The 9281-nt window shown below is 53.1% G+C and overlaps 1 long non-coding RNA gene across 1 annotated transcript; it reads right to left on the reverse strand.

The window, feature by feature from the left end:
- Positions 1 to 631: 631 nt before the first annotated feature.
- On the reverse strand, positions 632 to 6813 carry LOC134526448 (uncharacterized). Its single transcript, XR_010073979.1, has 6 exons — positions 6252 to 6813; positions 5521 to 5579; positions 4321 to 4392; positions 3004 to 3100; positions 2449 to 2577; positions 632 to 1474 (listed from the first exon to the last, which is right to left on the reverse strand). It is a non-coding gene; the product is annotated as an uncharacterized LOC134526448 (long non-coding RNA).
- Between the last annotated feature and the right edge of the window lie 2468 nt (positions 6814 to 9281).

The raw sequence follows: 9281 nt of genomic DNA on the forward strand, positions 1-9281 counted from the left end.
CGCCCGGGAGGACCAAAGTGCCATAGAGAGGCGCGTCGGCTGACTGAGGGGCACCCGGGAGGACCAAAGTGCCATAGAGAGGCGCGCCGGCGGACTGAGGGGCCATGGAAATGGACACCCGGAAAACTGCCGGGCACAGACGGGGGCGCGGTAACGCGTAAGAGCCGATACTGGAGCGCCGACGGCCGCTCCCGAGGCCGGGCGGGCGGCACCGATCGCGCTCGAGGCGGCGGGGAGCTCGACGGAGTCCCGGCGGTCCTGGTTCGCCCTCCGGCCGCCGCGCTCTCGAGACCGGCCTCCGCGAAGCCGCGGAACCAACGCACAGCGCCGCCGGGGGCGGGGCCACAGCGCACGGAGGAGCGCACACCTGCAGGACCCGCCTCCAGCCGCCGGGCGGCAGCACCCCTCAGTTATTTACACATTATCTATTCAGGGAATTTATATCACCTGTTTGCACTTATATAGAAAATCTGCTTAGACTTATACATTAACATTTATGATACAGAATATCTATTTAGACTGTCTGCTTACACATCTATTTTGACACTAATATCTTTTTATAAATACATTTTTTTAAATATTTGTATATTCTAGGATCTTTTGTATAACACAGAAGCACAGAATCATAGAATCCTTAGACATAGAGGTTTTTATTTTGAACTTATTTTACATACATACTATTATTTCTCAATGTATATATTTATCATATATAAATGAGAGATTGTTCTCTATTTCAGTGCCTCACGCCCATAGTTACAGGTTTTCACATTTTTTTAATGCATCCCAAGATTTTCAGACGTTTTGGGGCTGTGAACCACCTCTTTTGGGAGACCCTCACGTAACCCCACATCCCCCACTCACCTGCTCCTCTGCCGCATCATCGCTGCCCCAATGACATCGAGGTACCCCAAATGACATCATCACAACCCTGAGACACACAGACGTCCTTCTATTCACTCCAAAAAAATGCCCAAAACACCCAGACCCAGGGCTGGCCCCTTCCCCTCAGGGAGGCTCTGCCCCCGGCTGCAAACCTGGGCTGGGGCATCTCTCGAGCAGCACGAGACGCCTACGACGAGGCACCTGGAAAACAAAATCCCCAGTTATAGCTCAGCATCTTAAAAAATAGCCCGGAAGGGAGTAGAGGAATTCCGTCAGACCGAGGGACAGGACAGTCGCTGAGCTACAGGAGGATTCTGGGGAAGCAGCTCAGCTCCAAACACAGCACAGCCTGCAAAAGCCAGGATGCCATTACGTTCTCAGCGTAAGGGCGAACACTCTGGCCGGCGCTGGGAAACGCCTGGCCCCTTCCTCCCAGTGCGGCTGCAGGGAGATCACCCAGCGGGGTGGCAGGAGCAGGCTGCGCTGTAACACCACAATCGATGCTGACAGACCCACCGCCGCAGGTACAGCCCTCACGCTGCCGCTGCCCACCTCGCTCGCTGGGTCAATGCAGCCGAGAAGGAAGGGTAAACTGTGAACAGCAGAAGGAACAATAAAGAACAAAGCTCGGTCATTCATGTTATGCTGAAAAGGTGTGCCTACATTTACATACACTCATTAAAAATACTTATACTGTAGAAGTATTTGACTTTCCTCTGGCACTAACTTAGCTCGTACAGCTATGAATTCATACCATTACATTATCTCTCTCCAAAATACATAGCTATAATTTGACTATAGGATTTTTGTGTGCTACACAAGGAGGAGGGACGTCTGGCCAGCTGCACTGCCCAGGAGAGATGCTACGGGACTGCTGAGGAAACAGGCCACTGAAAGCCAGACAGAAATAAAGTGCTTCAGAGCACGCCGTCTAAATAGCAGGAAAAAAAAAAACAAACGTTATATTCAGTTGCCTCTCTTTTTAAAGCGTTAGAACAAATACCTATCTGCTTAAGGACACCTCCTAAATTGTATGCTACAGCTCTACAGGCAGTTGCAGTTTAAACCATGCAAGTCAGTTTGCAAATCATACAATTTTAACTTTTTTGGTTTTCAAAGTTCCATTTAGCACAGAAAACCCAGTGAGATAAAAGATCCCCCATATGGTTTTAGGGGGCGGGGAGGGGGGGGGAAATCAAATCCCCGGCGCTGCAATCCATCAGGCTACCAAAAAAGACCGGCAGATTGGCTAATGCTTTTGTCTGTGTTGAACATGCAGAGGAATGTGTTTTTATGGTATCTCGACTGTTACAACCGAGAACCCAAAGACCGGCGATGCCACCAAACTGTTGGAAAATGTGCTGTGCTTGGGCCTTTGGAAGGAAATTTTTTTTCTTTTCCTTTTTTAGAAGGGAGCACAAAGGCTTGTTGCTGATGGGAATTCCATAAAATGCAACCGCTTTGAATGAACAACAGTCCCATTTTGGAAAAATCTCTTTCCAAGCAAAGTCAAAATGACACGCTGCAGGTTACAGACAAAGGACGTCATTGGAAGCCACAACTCACCAAAACCACATCAGGACTCGCCGTCAGCAGTTACGAGGCTGCTGATGCTTCGTGTCAAAGCCTGGAAAACATGCAGAAGCGACGCTGATTTGTCCTGTTTTGTCCATGTCTCTTCTTTGACCTGGATTGCTTTTAGGACAGATGCCGGTATCTCAGTAAGGTTTTTGAGTACCACCATAAGATATTTTTAAAATGTATTGACTGAAAAAGCATTAAGCTTTTATCACAAAAACAAAGTCTGCTTCTTCTGAACACGCGAACTCTTATGAACAGTTTCTTCCCTCTTTTAGTACAAAATTATTTTCACAGTATCATTTAACAGTAAGCGCACAGAAAGAGAAGATTATGCTCTCAGGAACAGAAAAATAAACAGAGGGAAGTAAGCTTTGCACAGGCATAACATGCTCCAGAACAGACCTTATTTTACTTTTAGGATTTTGTTAAAATATTTCATAGAAGAACTATAGAAGGAGAGCTGGCACCTCCTTCGTGTTAACTTCAAAGTCCACACGACAAGGACCTTAGGAAAAAAGCAAACGTGCATTGGAGACGTACCACATACTCACAGAGCACTCCGGATCCTTTCCATCTGTCCCGTACTGTCGTGGCAGAAGAAAGGGCGACCGCAGAAGAAACGCTGGCAGTTGACGTTCTGCCAAGAGAGGAAAAAACCCTTTAGCGTAAAGCTGGGTAGGAATCTAAAGCTCCCCTCTTTTGTGGAGGTTTGCAAGGACTACAGCCAAGCGGAGGAAAAAGTATTTGGCTTCATCTCTAGCACAGTTGTTGATATGGGACACTAGAGCTTTTGCATTTTTCAGACAAACCTGACTTTTTTTGACTCACTGGCAGCTTTAGTTGCCCTAGAGCCACTTTCCCAGATACACGCTGCGACAGACACAGACGCCTAAGCACATTTTCTTCAGCCTATACAGAGACAGGGTTTCCTCACCCTACACATCCCGAGCTTAAGATTTTTGTTAAAGGGTACAGCAACCCACCTCTCCTTCTAAACCGCCTCCTTGCAAAAAAGCAGTGATTTCTTTCCAGGCCGTTTCTCCCAATGGTCAAGATCTTTTCAAACTACCATTGTGCCACCAAACCTGCTCAGGGTCCCTCCCAGCTTTTGGATGCCCTTGGATTTACCGGGCACACGCTCATTTCCACCTCCCAGCAGCAAAAACACAGCACGCTCTCAGACCAGACTGCAACCCTGCGGGTGCCCGCGCACACCCGGCTGCTTTGATGAGGAGCCCCTGAGCGTCCCAGTGAGCGCAGGCTGCACGCCCAAGGTCAGCTTCACCTGCACCCATTTCAGGACATGTGGTTTCTGAAACTGCGAACTGAAAACCGCATCTTGACACTTGGCCACAGCAGAAGTGATCCACAACGAGAACTCCACAAAAACCTAGCAACGCAAATTGCAAACCCGCATCAAGGGAGAAAAATAAAACAGCTTCACCTGGTGCACAGGAAAGCAGCAGAGGGAGAAAAGGGTCAGCGTTCATAGCCCTTACAGAAAACAGGCATTCTTCTTCCACTCCTAAACCTGTCTGTTAGGTCTAAATATCGCAGCACTACCACGGCCATACTGAGAATAGGGAAAAATGGCCCTGCTGCCAGACATTTACGGAGCAGGACACACAGACAGAGGGACTTCTTTTGCCATGCACAACCCTGAATTTCCTGAAAGTTTATGTTTAACAAAAACAACCACGTGTAACGTACTGCCAAACAATATTTAGCAATTAAACTTTGATGTGTTGGACACACAATTCTGGGGGAACTTGCCATTTGCTTCCTGCTGCTGCTGCTGTTCTTCCTTCAGAAATTCTACTTGTAGCCACGTTATTCACTACCGGTTCAAGTATTTACCTTCCCGGTATTGCCAGCACTTTTACACAGGCACGTCACTTAATTGCTCTTCTAAAATTATCCAAATGAAACCTGTAGCCACAAAAGAGAAGTGACAAAGAAAAGGAGAGGTCAGTCAGCAAAAGAGCTCTGCAGGCTGCCATGTGCAGCCAACAGTGCACTCTGTTTTTGAAAGCACACACACCCCCACAAAAGAAAACAAACAGACAAAAACCCCGGGACCTCGTATCTTTTCTGTCTGCCAGAGCTCATCCCTGTCTTAGTGTATTGTCTCGCGAGAGCACAAAGCGCAGACGATCTGTATCCCAAGGACATTTGCACGTGACGAATACGAGTTCAGAAATAGTCCAGATCTCTAAAAGTGGTGTCATTTTTCTGGTATTAATAATCATAACTCAATTTTAGTCACTGGCACGTTTGGGAGGAAACTAATTAACTCTTAAAGGTAGCCTCTCCTTGGGGGGAAAAGAGCGTGTTAGAGACTGGAAAAAAAAGAAAATTACGATTCGGAGCTCCCATCCATGAGGTAGCTGTGGGGACATTAATGAAAGTAAAGAGTAACAGCAGCAACATCCAGTGAAATTTGGCTTTCATTTTGACCGTGTACTTAAGAGACCCTCTGAATCTGAACCTCAGTCCTAGGAAGGACCAGGCCTTTTCTGGAACGACAAACTTTTTTTGCTTAAAAGTCCTAGACTGAAGGCTCCACAGAACAATGTGGATTGAGCCACAGAAAAACATGCCTTCCACAGTCAATCAATAATAATAAAAAAGTGTAAAAATCAAGGAACACATCGGTTTCCATCACGTTTCATTCATTACATTTCTACTGGCCTCTAGGTGCTCAAACATTAACTAGATGGACACCACAGACTAGTAGAAATTGACTTATGCATAGGAAAAGAAAAGGCTATTTCCCACTTGCCCCTGGAATCAGTACGAACAGAAGAAAAACGCTTGATCCTAACAAAGGTAATTTACCAGAAGTGAAAGTTCAGGCTTTGATCCCAAAGGAAACCATTCCTAACTACCAAGGGACCAACTCAGGCAGGAGGCACGCTCTGTTAACTGCAACTCCTCGTCAGCTTTTCTGCACTGTCTGCAAATTTGCCTTTTCTCCGGCTTTGACAGGGAGTATCTGTAGCATCCCTGAACTCACAAATGTGTCTCCCCGCTCCCCGAGCCCCACACGTGCATTACCCGAGCAGCAAGCAGAATGAGCCGTGCAGGATTTTCTTGCCGTGCCGCAGAAGGTGACCCTGGGAAAAGAAGAGGAGAGAAATGAGCCTGTTTGTCACACACAGCCAACAGGGACGAGCCGAGGGACCCGCAACCCATACTGCCCTCGGAGCGGGGCCAGGACGGGACCCTCCGCGCAGAGAGAGGGGGCCTGGAGCAGATTTCATCTTGAATCCTGTTCCTGAGCCCAAAGCCACACAACTCCCTCTCCTTCTCAGCCCCAAAACCAGCCACACAAGCCTGTTCGCCAGACCGGGGAGCAGGAGACCTGGTCTCGGTGTCGGGCCCCAAACCGCCCCCCCCACTCTGCTTCCTCCCTCCCTCTGCAGCCCCCCTGGGCGACGCTGAGGGAGCGCAGCTACTCCACAGCCCGGCACCCCAGGGCCCCACGGGCATTTTGGGGGGAGCGCTGGGGAACTGCGGAGGGGCCGGCCCGGCGCCCCTGCGGGGCGGCAACAGCACAGCCCGGACACTGCTTTCTTACCGCCGTTCCGGGCTTCATTTCTCCGGCATCGCCAGCACCGCACCCTAAACCCCGCAGGCGGAAGGGACCCCGCGGGGAAGCGCGCCCAGCCAGCCCCCTCCGACCCGACAATGCACCCCCTCAGGCCTCCCGCTCCCCCAGCCCCACCCAGGGCCCTCCCGGCCCCCCCATCAACCCTCGGGGACCCCTCAGGCCTTCCGCCGCTCACCTTGACGCGACCCAGCTGCCTCACGACGTGCTCGCGGCGGCCGCGCGGGCCGGGCCCGGCCCCGTCCGCTGAGCCCCGCTTTCCCCCCGGACCGCCCCGCTCCGGTTTCGAGCGGGCCCAGCCCGCCCATGGCGCACGCCTATTGGTCTTCGCTCTCCCCCCTTCCTCGGGCGGCCCCGCTCCATTGGCCCGTCGCCGCCGTCAATCCCCACCGGCGAGGCGATCCGACCAAAGGGAGCGCAGCGCCCGCGCTCTGATTGGCCCATCCTCCCGCCCATCCGCCCACGAGCGATTGCCATGGTGAAGACGCCCCGGAGGGGGCGGGGGGTCGTCACCGTGGCAACGGGGCCGTGCAGCCGGGCCCGCCGGCGGGGAATTTACCCAAACGCGGCTTTTCCTCCTTAAAAACTGTTGAGCTGTTTGCAACAGCACAAAAGAAACCCATTTCGCGGACCGGCCCCCTCCGCAGTGCTCCCTGCGGTCCGGCGTTTCTAGGGCGAGCCGGGGTCCCGCAGGTTGGCGGTGGCACCGGCCGCTGCAGCTGCGTGTGGGCCAGCACCTGCATGGCGGGGCGGGAGGCAGTTCCGGGAGGCGGGGCCAAGGGGGCGGGAGGCGGGACCGGGGAGGCGCAGCTGAGGGGCAAAGAAGAGGAGGGCGGAAAGACGGAGCCAGGGGGCCCGCAGGCACCTCCCCAGCTGCAGTACCGGCTTTTGGTCAAAAACTCTTGAGCTGGGACGACCAGTACCCCCAGTGCACAGCCGCACGCTGCCGCGTCCTTACGAGCATGAGGCGGCACTGCAGGCGGGGGGCCGCGCAAGCGCAGTACAGCGGGCTCCACAGCGCTCACTGCTGGCGAGCAGAAGCCAGTACTGCAGCTATGGGCGGGAGGCGGGACCGAGGAGGGTCCTATTTTCCCCAAACTGGTTTCCGGCTGCACAAATCGGGGTGGATTTGACTTTCCCGGGAGCCCGAAATTGGCATTTTTTTTTTTTTTTTGGCCTTCCTCCGCCGCCGAGGATGGTGCCCGGCAACAGCCCGTGCGGGGCCGGCGCTGCAGTACCGCGCTTGGGCCACGGGGGGGCAGCAGCAGCGAGCGTGCGGTGAGGCGTGGCCAGGGAGGGCCGGGGGCGTGGCCAAGACCGCCAGGGGGCAAGGCCATGGGCGTGGCAAGAGAGGGCAGGGGCGTGGCCAAGGAGGGCAGGGGCGTGGTCGAACCGTGCAGGGGGCGTGGCCAGTGAGGGCCGGGGGCGATGATAACACGGGGCGGGCGCCGGGCGGCAGCACCCCCTTCATTAACCCGCTCTTAGCGCTCACTGGGGTGATGAGCGCTGACCGCTCTCAACCCGCTTTAGTCCAGCCGGGGACCGGAACCACTTACCGGGCTGCGGGGCTCCCAGCTCTCGGTCCTGCCCGCGCTCGCAGCCCTGGCAGCGACAGCCAGCGCCTCCGCACCAAAAACCTGCGGAATAGGGGCTTTCACCCCGGAATGACCCCAGGGACGCTGCATCGCTCCGCGCGGGGCACCAGGGCCAGGGGGGTGGCAGCAGTGGGTCCGAAGAGGACCAGGGTGGGAGGCAGGGATGGCGCCTCATCCACAACACAACACGGTGATAAACATTTTTATTTATTTTTTCCTTTGTGGCTGCACAAATACATATATAGCACAGACATTTACACTCATGTATCTATTTGCACATATATATTTAGGGAATTTACATCATCTATTTACATTTATATAGAAATCCTGTTTAGACTTAGATATGCTTAGGCTTATACATTAACACTTACGATATAGAATATCTATTTAGACTGTCTGCTTACACATCTATTTTGACACTAATATATTTTCAATGCCTCATGCCCACAGTTAGATGTTTTTAACAATTTTTTAATGCATCCCAGGAATGTTCAGACATTCTGGGGCCGTGACCCACATCTTTTGGGGGGAACTCCAGTAACCTCCGGAAAACCAGCAACAAAATAACAGTGTTATGAAGGTAACATTCATTTTCTAAACAGCTCAAAACCTTTCCATCCCCTGGAGCTACTTCAATATTAATAATTAAATAAAAAGTAAATAATGAAATAGATACAATATTTACAAATACATATACAAAATCCGTCACCAGCAGGCGCTGGGGAAGCTCCAGCCTGGACTCAGGAAGGGACGGGAACTGGATTCCAGAGCAGACTGGTGGGGATCAAAGGCAGGTGAGCGGACAGGGTCTTCCACGGACGTCAGCCATAGCAGGAAGGGAGAGAAAGGGAGAGAAAGGGAGAGAAGGGGAGAGAAGGGGAGGGGAGGGCCCCTGGAGAAGGCCCTTTACCGGCCCGGCCCGGCCCCTTCGAGCCCTCGGCTCTTGCACGCGCCGCGGCAGGCGGGATGGAGCACCCTATTGGTCAGCTTGGGTCACGTGACGCGCCCAGCCCTCCCGCAGCGGGAGCCGTCCGTGGGGCGGACGCCCGGGGCCCTGCCGCTGGCTGCCGCGGCACCCGGCCAGGGCGGGACCCTGCGGCGGCGGAGACAGCCGGCCCCGCTCCGCGCCCCACCCGGGCGCCACCTTTCTTCATTCTCCCCAGGGAAACCCGTTGCGTGTTCTCATGCTGTGGCGGGCAGAATGATTAGCTTCAGCCGTAAGAGAGAAGTAGTGTAATATTTACTAATATAAAAGAGTGCGCGTGAGCCGATGCAGGCAGGACACAGGAACATCCACAAAACCGCAGATGAAATGCAAAGAACAAGTTTAATCTCGACACCTCACGGACCGGGGAAAATCTGAAGCACCAGCCGGGTAGCGGCACACAAGCAGGGGACGCGGGCACTGCGGAGTGAGAGAGTCCTTGTTAGCAAGGGCGCGCGTGCGCTCCCTGTTCTCGCTGGTATCTAAAGGGTTCAAACAGGCACGGTTTGCCTGCTGTGCTTTGATCTTCAACAACAGGGCAGGATTCTCAAGAAGCTAGATAAGGTGTCCCTGAGTCCATCGCAGACTTACGTTATCTAAGTGCAAGCACCCAAGACTGAACAACAAT

Source organism: Chroicocephalus ridibundus, chromosome 22 (assembly GCF_963924245.1).
Source record: "Chroicocephalus ridibundus chromosome 22, bChrRid1.1, whole genome shotgun sequence".
Taxonomy (NCBI): domain Eukaryota; kingdom Metazoa; phylum Chordata; class Aves; order Charadriiformes; family Laridae; genus Chroicocephalus; species Chroicocephalus ridibundus.